Genomic DNA, 10,932 nt, shown 5'->3' with positions numbered 1-10,932 from the left:
AAATCCTTTCCATTCCACTGTTCCAGCAGACCTCAGGGGAGTGATGGGTCACATCTGCTAAAGGTTTTATATCAGCTGTCGATACCCAGCAAACCCAGAGTGGACAGAACTGATAAAGAAGCTCTCTGAATACCAGCCATGATTGCTGGTCATTTTTGAAACACTGGCAAGATCCAGGTGTCTGATATTACAGCAGTATAAGCCTCTCCATTTATCACTATTCCTATGAAAAAAGGGTGACTGGTGCAGAACCCTCTAGATAGAGAATTAAATTAGAAAAATTGTTGATGTCAAGCTACATGGTCATTTAGGAGTTAGTTTTTGTCTATAAATCAATCCTTAAGCAGTGATGATCAAAATACTGAGCCATTAGTAGTTGTCCTGTAACATACTTCCAAGTTCTGCAAGGTATGTGGCCTGATACTTCATGACTCCAGAAGGATATAAAACTGATGTGAAACACAGATTTAATCAGAAATTAGGTGACTGGTAGCTTTTTAACGGAAAGTTAGCATTATTATTGAAAAACTAAGAATAATTTCTCAGTATACTGAGTCCCATTCCATGGAAAATAAAAAGGAGGACAAAAGTGTGATGCTTATACAGCTGTTCTCATGCCTGACAAAGTGTTGGGAGGGACCAGCAGGATTCATGGCTGCCCTGGGGAGATGTCTCCAGCAGAGACAGCAAAGTTTTAGTGCTCCTGTGTGAGGAGAGAGTGAACTTCCTCTGGAGCATTGTACAGCAGTCTCATTTACTAATGCTTGTGGAAGATTAATTCCAGCTAGCTGGATGCTTAAAGGTCATGAAGAGCTCATTTTCTTACATGGAAAGAACTTGAGTGGTTTATCTTAGCAAAATTAAGAGTAACTGAAGGTATTACTGCTGTCTTGAAGTACACAAGGGAGTAGAGACAGAGAAGGCAGAGATTTATACTAAATGACAGTTTTATCACAGGGATCACTGCGTATCATCAAATAATACAGTTTATGCTGAGTATAAAGTCTAAGATACTAGAATGTCTTCCAACAGAAGGCAAAACGCTGGAAGTTGTTTTAAAAGAGAGTTCAGAATATTTGCAATATTGTTGCTTGTGATAGCAGTGGGAAAAAACTTGATGATTCATTATGGTTTTTTTCCTATCCTAATCCCTTACGCAGTTCAAACAAGGATTTATTCAGGAAGGTCCTGAGCTCTGTGTTCATAGATAAAGCAAAAGTGGATGATTAAGTTAATACTTATCTGGCACTGGAGATCCCATTGCATGGGACCACTCTGTCCATAATCCTGTCTGTTCAGCAGCCTGCCATAATTTTGGAAAACCAGGTGGGGAAAGTGCTTTTCTTCCTCCCATATTAAATAACTCCACCTGCCAAATAGCTGTCTACAGGTAGCTCCCTGTGATGTTATAGGCTGCAATTTTCTGTCCATTTTGTTAGTTGTCTGTTGGTTTTCTATTATCCCTTAATCATTTTGTTTGCTCAAACTCTGATGTTTTAAATCTTTCCTCTTTAGACTTGTTACTTTTTATACCAATTATTTATATTTTGACCCTCTAATAACAGCACTAAGCTACATAGTTACTTTTCCCTGATTTCTGTGGCACGTTTCTGGCTTGTTTCCAAGACTTTGGAACTCACTGCTTAATGTTTCCCTTTGCTTACAGTCCTTGAGATGTATTTCACTGTATATGCCATTCATCTACCACATCCGAGCAGGTTTTAAATTCTGTGGTTAATACAAGCTAGATTTTCTGAAATTTTAAAAAATAAGTTCTAGGCATTTAATTTAGTTGTAACAGCTTTGTCCTGATCTATGATGTTGCTCATTAGTACCCTTGCTGCCTTGAATTTTAATTTTCTTCTGCTGCATATGTAAAAAGTCCTGATATTCTCCTTGATCTGTGTGAAAACCACTGAAGGGCAGGCAGTAAAGCCTCTTTGCCCCCTATGTTTCTGTGTCTGCTTCCAAAGGGCAGGAGGCAAGGCAGCCCTTCCCAGAGAGCCAGCAGCTCCTCTGGAGGATGTTTCAGAGCAGAAGTTTCTGGTAGATGTTCTTGCCTCCCAGGCTGTGAGATTTCCACGGGTGACCACAATCTACGAATCTCGTGGGTTAATCTTCATGGCGCATCACTCTGTAGGTGTTAAGTAGGTAGCTGTGGGACCTGCCCTGTACAGTATCTGGTATGTGCCTTGTTCTATAAATACACCTTGGAAAGTCATTGCTGAAGACAGAGTTCTGGAATATAATAATTAAATATAAAGGACCGGAAATATGATGTATGCACTTGGAATAAAAAATCTACATTGCACTGTAGACTTAGGAATCTTCAGACAGAATTAATTTAGTTGCTTACTGGCAACTGTTTTTTTCTGGGCATGCTGAGTGGCTGCTGAACTGTTCAAGCAGAATCCTGTTGTACCATCTAGTGGCGTGTTGTGATAGTGCACAGGGTGGAAATTTCCCATTTTCAAGGTAAGGAGTTTATTATTAATTTAATAAATCAATATTAAATTTATGTTTGTGGTCTGCTAAACCCAACAGGATTTCTTGGATTAAAGGAAGACATGAAGAATACTGATTTAAAGTGGAAAGCATGGGTAAAAGGTGGTAGAACATATTCTCTGCTGCAGCCTCTCAGCTTGGCCTGGGCTATCAGTCACATCTCTGAAAATATGTTGATCTCACTAAAGCCTAGCATTTACTACTACACGTACTCTGTACCTTATGGCAAAGCACACCTCTGTAGTGAAATAATTTTTATTTTATTTATTTATTTATTTATTTTTGTAAATCAGGTAAAACCCTTCCCTTTCACATGTTTTCCAGTGCTTTACATGCTGCTTCGTTGGCACTGGCAGTTCAATAAACATACTCACTTGTGACTTCACTGTTCTCTGCAGAAGTTTATACTGTCACACATTTGTACTGATCAGAACAAAAAATACATTCAGGAATGGGTTCTCTTTTGTCTGCCAACTGGATGTGCAGAGGCTTGTGCTGGCACGAAGTAAGAGGTGGCTTGGGGCAACATCCCAAGGGTTTTTTGAACACTAAGAGCAGGCTCAGCAGAAAATGCAGCATAGGACAAAATCCCCTGAGAGCTCCCAAATGTACTGAATTTGAATCCTGAACTGGGTTCAAGATCAGCTCAGATGAGTATACCAATTGCAAAGGGCCTGTTGTAGCATACTGACTCTCAGAATTACAGCACTTTTAAAGTGTGTCCATTTATCTGATACATGGATAAAATCCAGCATCCACTCTACATGCTAAGCCAGTGCTGTTATGCTGCTATGCAGCTAATGCTGCTTTGAAAATTGTTTGCCTTTCTAACCAAATCTCATTAGAAGTTTATGTATAATTAACTATACAACTGAGCTGAATGCATTACATTTTTTCTTCTTCATTTTTCTTGAAGGTTCCAGATTTCCCCACTGTTGACAAAGGATGTGTTAATGACATCATTATGAAGTTCTGTTGTTTACTGTTTTCTTCAGCAAGTAGTAAGTTTATTGACTTTGGCAGAGAGATTGGTGTGTTGCATGATTTCAATAGATTTTTGTGACACAGAGGCATAATATAAACCAAGATGTTCCAGAATAAACAGGACTATTACTACCAGATGGAAATAGTCCTGAAGCATTATCAGACTTGCAAAAACAAAAACATTTTGGGAACAAACATCTTAGCAGTCAACTTAATCATCTTTAAAACAGTATCAAAATATAAAATATTTTTTGAGAAAACAATGGAAGGATACAAACAATAATTATTTGACATCTTGCTACTTTATTGCCTATCCACATATTTCAAATATGATAGTCTTTAAAAGGCAAGCCAACACACTCGAGTTAGTGAACTAACTATACAAAATATTTTTAATCTGAAATGTGATATTTCTGATTATAACAGAAATGAAGGCAGCTAAAAACTCAGATTTTCTGGCAGCAAACTTAAATATATGTGAACTTTGAGACAGTAGATGTTGGCTGTCCTTATTTGTAGAACTGGTCAAATGATTAATTGTGATTTTCAGGCTAATTCTACATTTATCCTGGTAATTATAGCTTATGCAATCAGTGCATAATGAGCCCTGACACATGAGCGGTTTATAACTCAAATCCAGGTGATGGACATCAGGCCACAAAATAGAAATTTATCTGTTCAACAGTACAATTATTTCTCATTCTAAATGGTGAGAAAGGGAGTCTTGTGTGCTTGGGTGGAATAACTGCACAAATACAGATGATCAGTCAGGTATTACTTGTCTACCAAATGAGACATAATAGATATTTGTAGAGAATCTGTTAAGAATTTGGAAGCAATGAAATGCACTGGGTAAATCATATCTTTTAGATCTCAAATTGCAAAAGTGCATATGGATTTTCAGCTGTAGTAAATTAAAGGTGACTGGGGACCTTCCTGGACATGGAGACCAGCTGACATAGAATCATAGAATCATAGAATCATAGAATTGGCTGGGTTGGAAGGGACCTCAGAGATCATCAAGTCCAACCCTTGATCCACTACCACTGCAGTTACCAGACCATGGCACTGAGTGCCACATCCAGTCTCTTTTTAAATATCTCCAGGGATGGAGAATCCACCACTTCCTGGGGCAGCTCATTCCAATGCTTGATCACCCTCTCTGTAAAGAAATTCTTTCTAATGTCCAACCTAAACTTCCCCTGGCACAACTTGAGACCATGCCCTCTTGTCTTACTGAGAGCTGCCTGGGAAAAGAGACCAACCCCCACCTGGCTACACCCTCCTTTCAGGGAGTTGTAGAGAGTGATGAGGTCTCCTCTGAGCCTCCTCTTCTCCAGGCTGAACAGCCCCAGCTCTCTCAGCCTCTCCTCACAGGATCTGTGCTGGAGTCCCTTCACCAGCCCAGTTGCCTCCTTTGGACCTGCTCCAGGACCTCGATATCCTTCCTGAACTGCGGGGCCCAGAACTGGACACAGAACTCGAGGTGTGGCCTCACCAGCGCTGAGTACAGGGGCAGAATCACTTCCTTGGACCTGCTGGCCACGCTGTTCCTGATACAGGCCAGGATGCCATTGGCTACCTGGGCACACTGCTGGCTCATGTTCAGCTTCCTGTCAATCCAAACTCCAATGGTGTCACCTGGCTCTCTGCTCATAAAGCCCCAGCCTTCAAACCATGGTGGCTGTGTGACCTGGTGGGAACAATTTCTAGACCATGCTTGCACCTGAACTATACGTGGGAATTATTTGGAAGCATGTCCGTGTGCCCAGTTCCTGCTCCAGAGTGCTTCAGCAGCTTCTCCACAGACAGCACTCTAGAGCAGGTGGCTCTCCTTGAAGCTCTTGAATTTTCTCATATAGAAGCAGCGTTTTTGTGGAAGGGTTGGAACACCCATATAGAGAGAAAAAGTTGCCTGGGATTTCCTTCTCATTCCCTGTTGCAGCAACTCTCATTGCTCTCCCACCTCTCCAGGCACTTGAGTCAGTCCTTGCAGACTTGATTTCTCCCTTCTGGCACCACCTCCCTCCTTCATACCACCTCTGTTTTTCACAGGATCTCTCTCATGTTAATCAATCCTGGGGGAATTTTTCCTGCCTCCTGTGATGGGAGACAGAAGGCAGCAGGAGGCTGGCAAAAAGCCAGACAGGCAGGGAATAATAATGCTGCCTTGTCTGCTCCAAACCCATTTTTTTGTAAGCATCCTGCTGTACAGCCATTTCATGAGCCGTTCATCATATTCACAAGTGAGCCCTTTACTCAGAGAAAATTTTGAAGAAGGCAAAGCTTAGGACAGTCTAGGTTGCCTCATTATGTGGTTGCTATAGGGCCATTTATACATGCCACTGCCACTGTGATATGTCAGCAAATATCTGCCTGTTGGTAAAGCACAGCCAGTAACACATCCTTTACCTGTGTACAGTGCTTTAGAGCCTCCAGCTGGAAGAGCTACACACTGTGCTGTCATCTCATGGTCATGGGCTGCTGTGCACTGTGTGTCTGTATGAACATATAATTTAAAACAACCAAACCCAGGGGGCAGTTCTCTGAACTAACGCATCTTGTGTTTCAGCACTGGAAACACTATGTTTTGATTAGCTTCCTGCAGATTTTTTTCCAGTGGCAGAATGACTACCACTAGTCCTGGTAGTCTGTTGGCCCCAGGCAGCATTCTAGTAGTGTGTATTAGTGAGACATAAAGCTGGAACAACCTCTGAGGACCATGGGCAGAAAACTGCAAGACTATCTCAGCTTGGCTGGTTCTGCAAAGGTATAAATCCATTGTTATTTCATCCTTTCATCCCTTCTACATTGAGCACATACCAAATTCTGAGCTATATATAGTATACAGATTCTACCTTCTCCATGCTTACATCTAAGAGAGAAGAGCAGGTTTTTTTTTTTAAAGCACTCTCAAGCAGGTATATATAGGCTTGGCACATAATATATGTGCACACAATTTACATTAAGCTACAAATTTCAAGCACATAATTAAAATGCATATTGTTAACAGAAGGCAGAATTTAGGATCTAAGGGTTTTGGCAAAACCTTCTCTAAGATGGAGCTTTATTTGATTTTTCACAAAGTTCATATAAATTAAGAATTACTCCTTGGAAGTCATATCTTTAAAAAATGGATGCCATTGAGCGTGTCTCATAAGAATAGCTTTACTTGAAGAATCTGGCTTAAAAGCAGAAGGTAGAAATCAACCCAAAGAAGAGCTGTATTCAGATGTGTGCTTTCCTGAGGTAATGCTCTGCTCCTCTCTTTATATGTAAAGTGAAGTCCTTGCCCAGACATATAAGGAAAAAGGATATAAGGAAAAAATTTTTTATAATGATGGTGTTGAAACACTCTAACAGGTTGCCCAGAGAAGTTGTGAATGTTAAAAACGTTTGACTCATTTTAACGATAACAAAACTTTTATTGTAAATGAGAGAGATATATATGCAAAGCAGCGCGCTGGGCGACCGAGGCAGCATACCTCTGCCAACGGTTCGCGCCTCGGATAGGGTAAACCAGTCCTTTTATACTTTCGGTAACCCCCTCCCTCTTAGTCCTTTATTAGTTTCTCATTGGAGGCTGTTTCGCGCTCTCTCTCTTTGTATTGGTCCCTGGTCCGCAGGTTCTGTCCCATTGCTAAGGGAAGAGCTTCTTTGTTCTATCTCTGCAGACTTGCCTCGTGGTCTTCGACATGCCCCAACATGTTTTCCCACAAACAACCCGAACACAAACCCCGATCCTATGATTACAAACTACACCCAATTAAACATTCTAGGGAAGGATCCCTTCAACAAAAAAATAAAGTAAAAATTTCGACTAGTGTTTATTACAGTGAATGCCCCTTTATTGATAGTATTCCAGGTCATGCTGGATGGGGCTTTGAGCAACCTGATCAAGTCAAAGATGTCCCAGCCAATGACAGGGAGGTTGGACTAGGTGATCTTTAAAGGTTTTTTTTTCTAATGCAAACTACTTACTCTATGATTCTGTGAAAAATTATGGTCTTTCCTGGTCACACAGTTTCAGCCTTTCCCACCAGCTTTTCTTTGGGCAAGGCATAATGATGGGATTTGTTTGGTTGTTAAAAAAAGATCTCCTTTCTTGCTACAGTTCCACTGGCAGATTGGAGTCCCACACCAAAGCCCGGGTGTCACACATCATTTGAATCTGGGAGAAATGCTTCCATAGTTTTAGGTCTCTCTCCCTTGGTTTTGAGCCCTGCCAAAGAGCAGACTATAGGGTAAGCACGGACATTGTTCTGATTGATTTCTGCCCATATCTTATATATTAATGTATATTCAGCATAAATGTAAAATTCCCAATCTCACACTGGTGACACACCTCTCACAGTAGCCTCATTTCGGTAGCTTGCTTTTTAGCCTTTTTGGCAAATGCCTGTTGCCAAGTGCGAGGGGTTTCATGGCTTGGCAGAAGATTCAAGGGGTGCTGGAAGTGTCCTTGCTGAAGATCCTTGCTTCACAGATCCTATGAGGAGAGGCTGAGGGAGCTGGGGGTGTTCAGCCTGGAGAAGAGGAGGCTCAGGGGAGACCTCATCACTCTCTACAACTCCCTGAAAGGAGGTTGTAGCCAGGTGTGGGTCGGTCTCTTTTCCCAGGCAACCCTCAGCAAGACAAGAGGGCACAAGAGGTCTCAAGTTGTTCCAGGGGAGGTTTAGGTTGGACATTAGAAAGAATTTCTTTACGGAGAGGGTGATCAGACATTGGAATGGGCTGCCCCAGGAAGTAGAGGATTCTCCATCCCTGGAGATATTTCAAAAGAGCCTGGATGTGGCACTCAGTGCCATGGTCTGGTAACTGCAGCGGTAGTGGATCAAGGCTTGGACTTGATGATCTCTGAGGTCCCTTCCAACCCAGCCAATTCTATGAGTCTATGATTCTATGAAGTGTGACTGAATGTCAGGAAGCCATTAGCTGAGCTGGTGTATTCCAGGCTGACCACTTACACTGCTCCATTAAAAACCGAAGTGCTCTCCTGATGGGGAGCAGCCAGTCCTCCCACACACCTCTCTTCCCCACGTGCGGGAGCGGCAAGGAAAATGCGTGCAACCAATATGGTTGATAAACGAACTTCTGGTTTATTGCGCAGTAACTTTTGCTTATATAGTGCTTCCATGACCACACCCCCTCCACCAACATAACCTTTTATTGGACACCCGGTATGTTTACCTGTAGCACAGCGAATCCCTGGTGCAGGTAGCACCGGAGTATGGGCCGATCTAATTAGCCTCCCAAACATGGTGGTTGGGCATAGTAAAGGGTTCACACCCCCTATCTCTTCGAGAATATTCAGGAATATTCTCCAACACTCTCCAAACCTCTCTAACATTCCACAACACCCATGCAGCCCAGCAGCTCCCAGTGTGGATCTGCTGGTAGGGCCTGGCTCGGCCCCAGCCCTCCAGGCTGGGAACACAGCCATGGGCTGTCATGTGCCTGAGGCCAGCCTGGAGCACTGCCTCCAGGCTCACACGTGGCAGCGTCCCTTCGCACTCGAAAGACCCTGACATGCCTCTGTCTAAAGAGCTCTGCATGCTTGGCAGGCAGCCCGCTTGTGATTTTCCAGTGGCACGTGTTCAGTGACTGCTGCCGTTAGCTTTGGCAGGGGCAAGGAAAACATTTTGGAACCCTGGAAAATTCCCAGTACTCACACTCCAGCTGACTGCTTGACAGCATCCTCCTCCAATGGTATCTCTGAACTGAGAAAGATCAGGGAGTTTAAGCAATAGGCTATAGCCTTAGAAAACAAGGAGGAAGGGCAGGGAGAGAAGAAGGAAAAAGCAAGGAGCAATTTTTGTTCTCTTCAAGAATTTAACGATATAATTTCTTCTTCCAATATTCAAAAGTTAATGGTTGGTCTGCAATGCTGTTTTTAAGCTATGCTGTTAGCGTGAAAATCAGGCTCTTGATACAGCTGAGATTCCTTTGCATTCTGTCTTCTGATCCTTTGCCTTTAGGAGGTGACATTTGCCAGCTTTTCTCTGCAGTCTCCAGGACTAGAACCTACTTTTCGTTGTCATGAAAGCTGAGATCCTCACATACTCAAATGACTGCAGAAGCTGGGGACAGAAGTACATTGCGTCCTAGGGGACCAGGCATCTGAGGGCTGGCAATGCTGTGGAATTCTCCTGGAGAGGTCCTGCCATGCTCAGTGTCCCAGAGATAATGTGCAAAGTCACAGATGAGCTGAAGGAGCAACCTAAAGGTCACGTTCAGCCCTGTGCAATGAACCAGCAGAAGATCACATACCTCTTGAGTAGGACCTCTCCATCTATGCTATGCTGACATTCATGTTGCCCTTAAGACTGGCTTGAATTTCACTCAAGGTGCAGTCAGAAGAGCTGACATCTCTGCTGGTGACTGCAAAAGTGAATGGAGGAAAAATCTCAGAAAGAAAAGGACTTGGGGTTTGCATCTTATTGTCATCTTTCCTTTCTGATAGACCATTTATTCCTTCCACACCTCTCTTCTGTTGACTAAAACCAGTATCTAATTCAGAAAGTATCTTTTTGGATGAAGGTAATGGTACAATATATAAAGAGAATTAAAATATATTAAATGTTTTGACTAATGTACATTACATGTATATATAGAATATGCATGTATAGAAATTAAAATACTCATTTTTTTCATGTTTTCGATTAAAATGCTGTAGTTTTTAGTTCTGCAAGCAGATTTTATTCTGAAAGTTGCCTTATTTAATAATGATAATATATTTCAAGCTGAACAGACACAGAACATATTGTTCTGGATCCAACAAAATCTTTCAGCTGTGTGTGAATAAATTATTTTTTATTTCACTATTAAGAAAAATCAGTCCTCAGCATGGGACTCCCTTCAGACTGACAATACAGCAGCTTGTCCAGGAGTCTGTAAGGAACCAGCGCTGGAGGCAGCAGAGTCCCCACAGCTGCCCCCGGCGGCTGGGAAGTCATTAATGACGCTGTAGCTGCAGGAGCTGCTTTGGGCAGAGGGGCTCACATTGCAGCTGCTGCTTCCTGCGCCAGCCCCTGCAAGGACACATTGGTTTGATCCAGGGCTTACGCAAGAGCTTGCTGGGAAACAAGGGTGCCTATGAATTGTGCTGTCAGCTGGCAGTGCATTTTTAGTTCTATCTTAGGGTAAAATACCCGCATGCCCTCGCTAATAGCCCTCTCGTGGACATCAGCAACACCACACTCAGGCAGAACCTGCTTCTCTTGGGATAAGGGTTATCTCTTTTGTCATATTGTAAGAATTATTATTAAGGAAAGGAAAAACAATAAGAGGCTTGTCAATGTTTTTGTTTGTTCTGTTTTGTTTTGTTTTTCCTCCATTATTTGCACAGCCAGACAGAGGGTTTCTGTATCTTCTGACTTCTGGAGGAAGTTTGAACTGAAGGTTGTGCCAAGAATTGGATTCCTTGTCCTCTTTTAGGCTGAG

General features: G+C 42.4%; 1 long non-coding RNA gene across 1 annotated transcript; it reads left to right on the top strand.

The window, feature by feature from the left end:
- The first annotated feature begins 2,163 nt into the window (after nucleotides 1–2,163).
- LOC139791565 (uncharacterized) lies at nucleotides 2,164–10,725 on the top strand. Its single transcript, XR_011723964.1, has 4 exons — nucleotides 2,164–2,677; nucleotides 3,422–3,506; nucleotides 7,604–7,733; nucleotides 9,468–10,725. It is a non-coding gene; the product is annotated as an uncharacterized lncRNA (long non-coding RNA).
- Nucleotides 10,726–10,932: the final 207 nt, after the last annotated feature.

This window comes from Heliangelus exortis, chromosome 1 (genome assembly GCF_036169615.1).
Source record: "Heliangelus exortis chromosome 1, bHelExo1.hap1, whole genome shotgun sequence".
Lineage (NCBI taxonomy): Eukaryota > Metazoa > Chordata > Aves > Apodiformes > Trochilidae > Heliangelus > Heliangelus exortis.
This window is presented reverse-complemented; position numbering and strand designations above follow the sequence as displayed.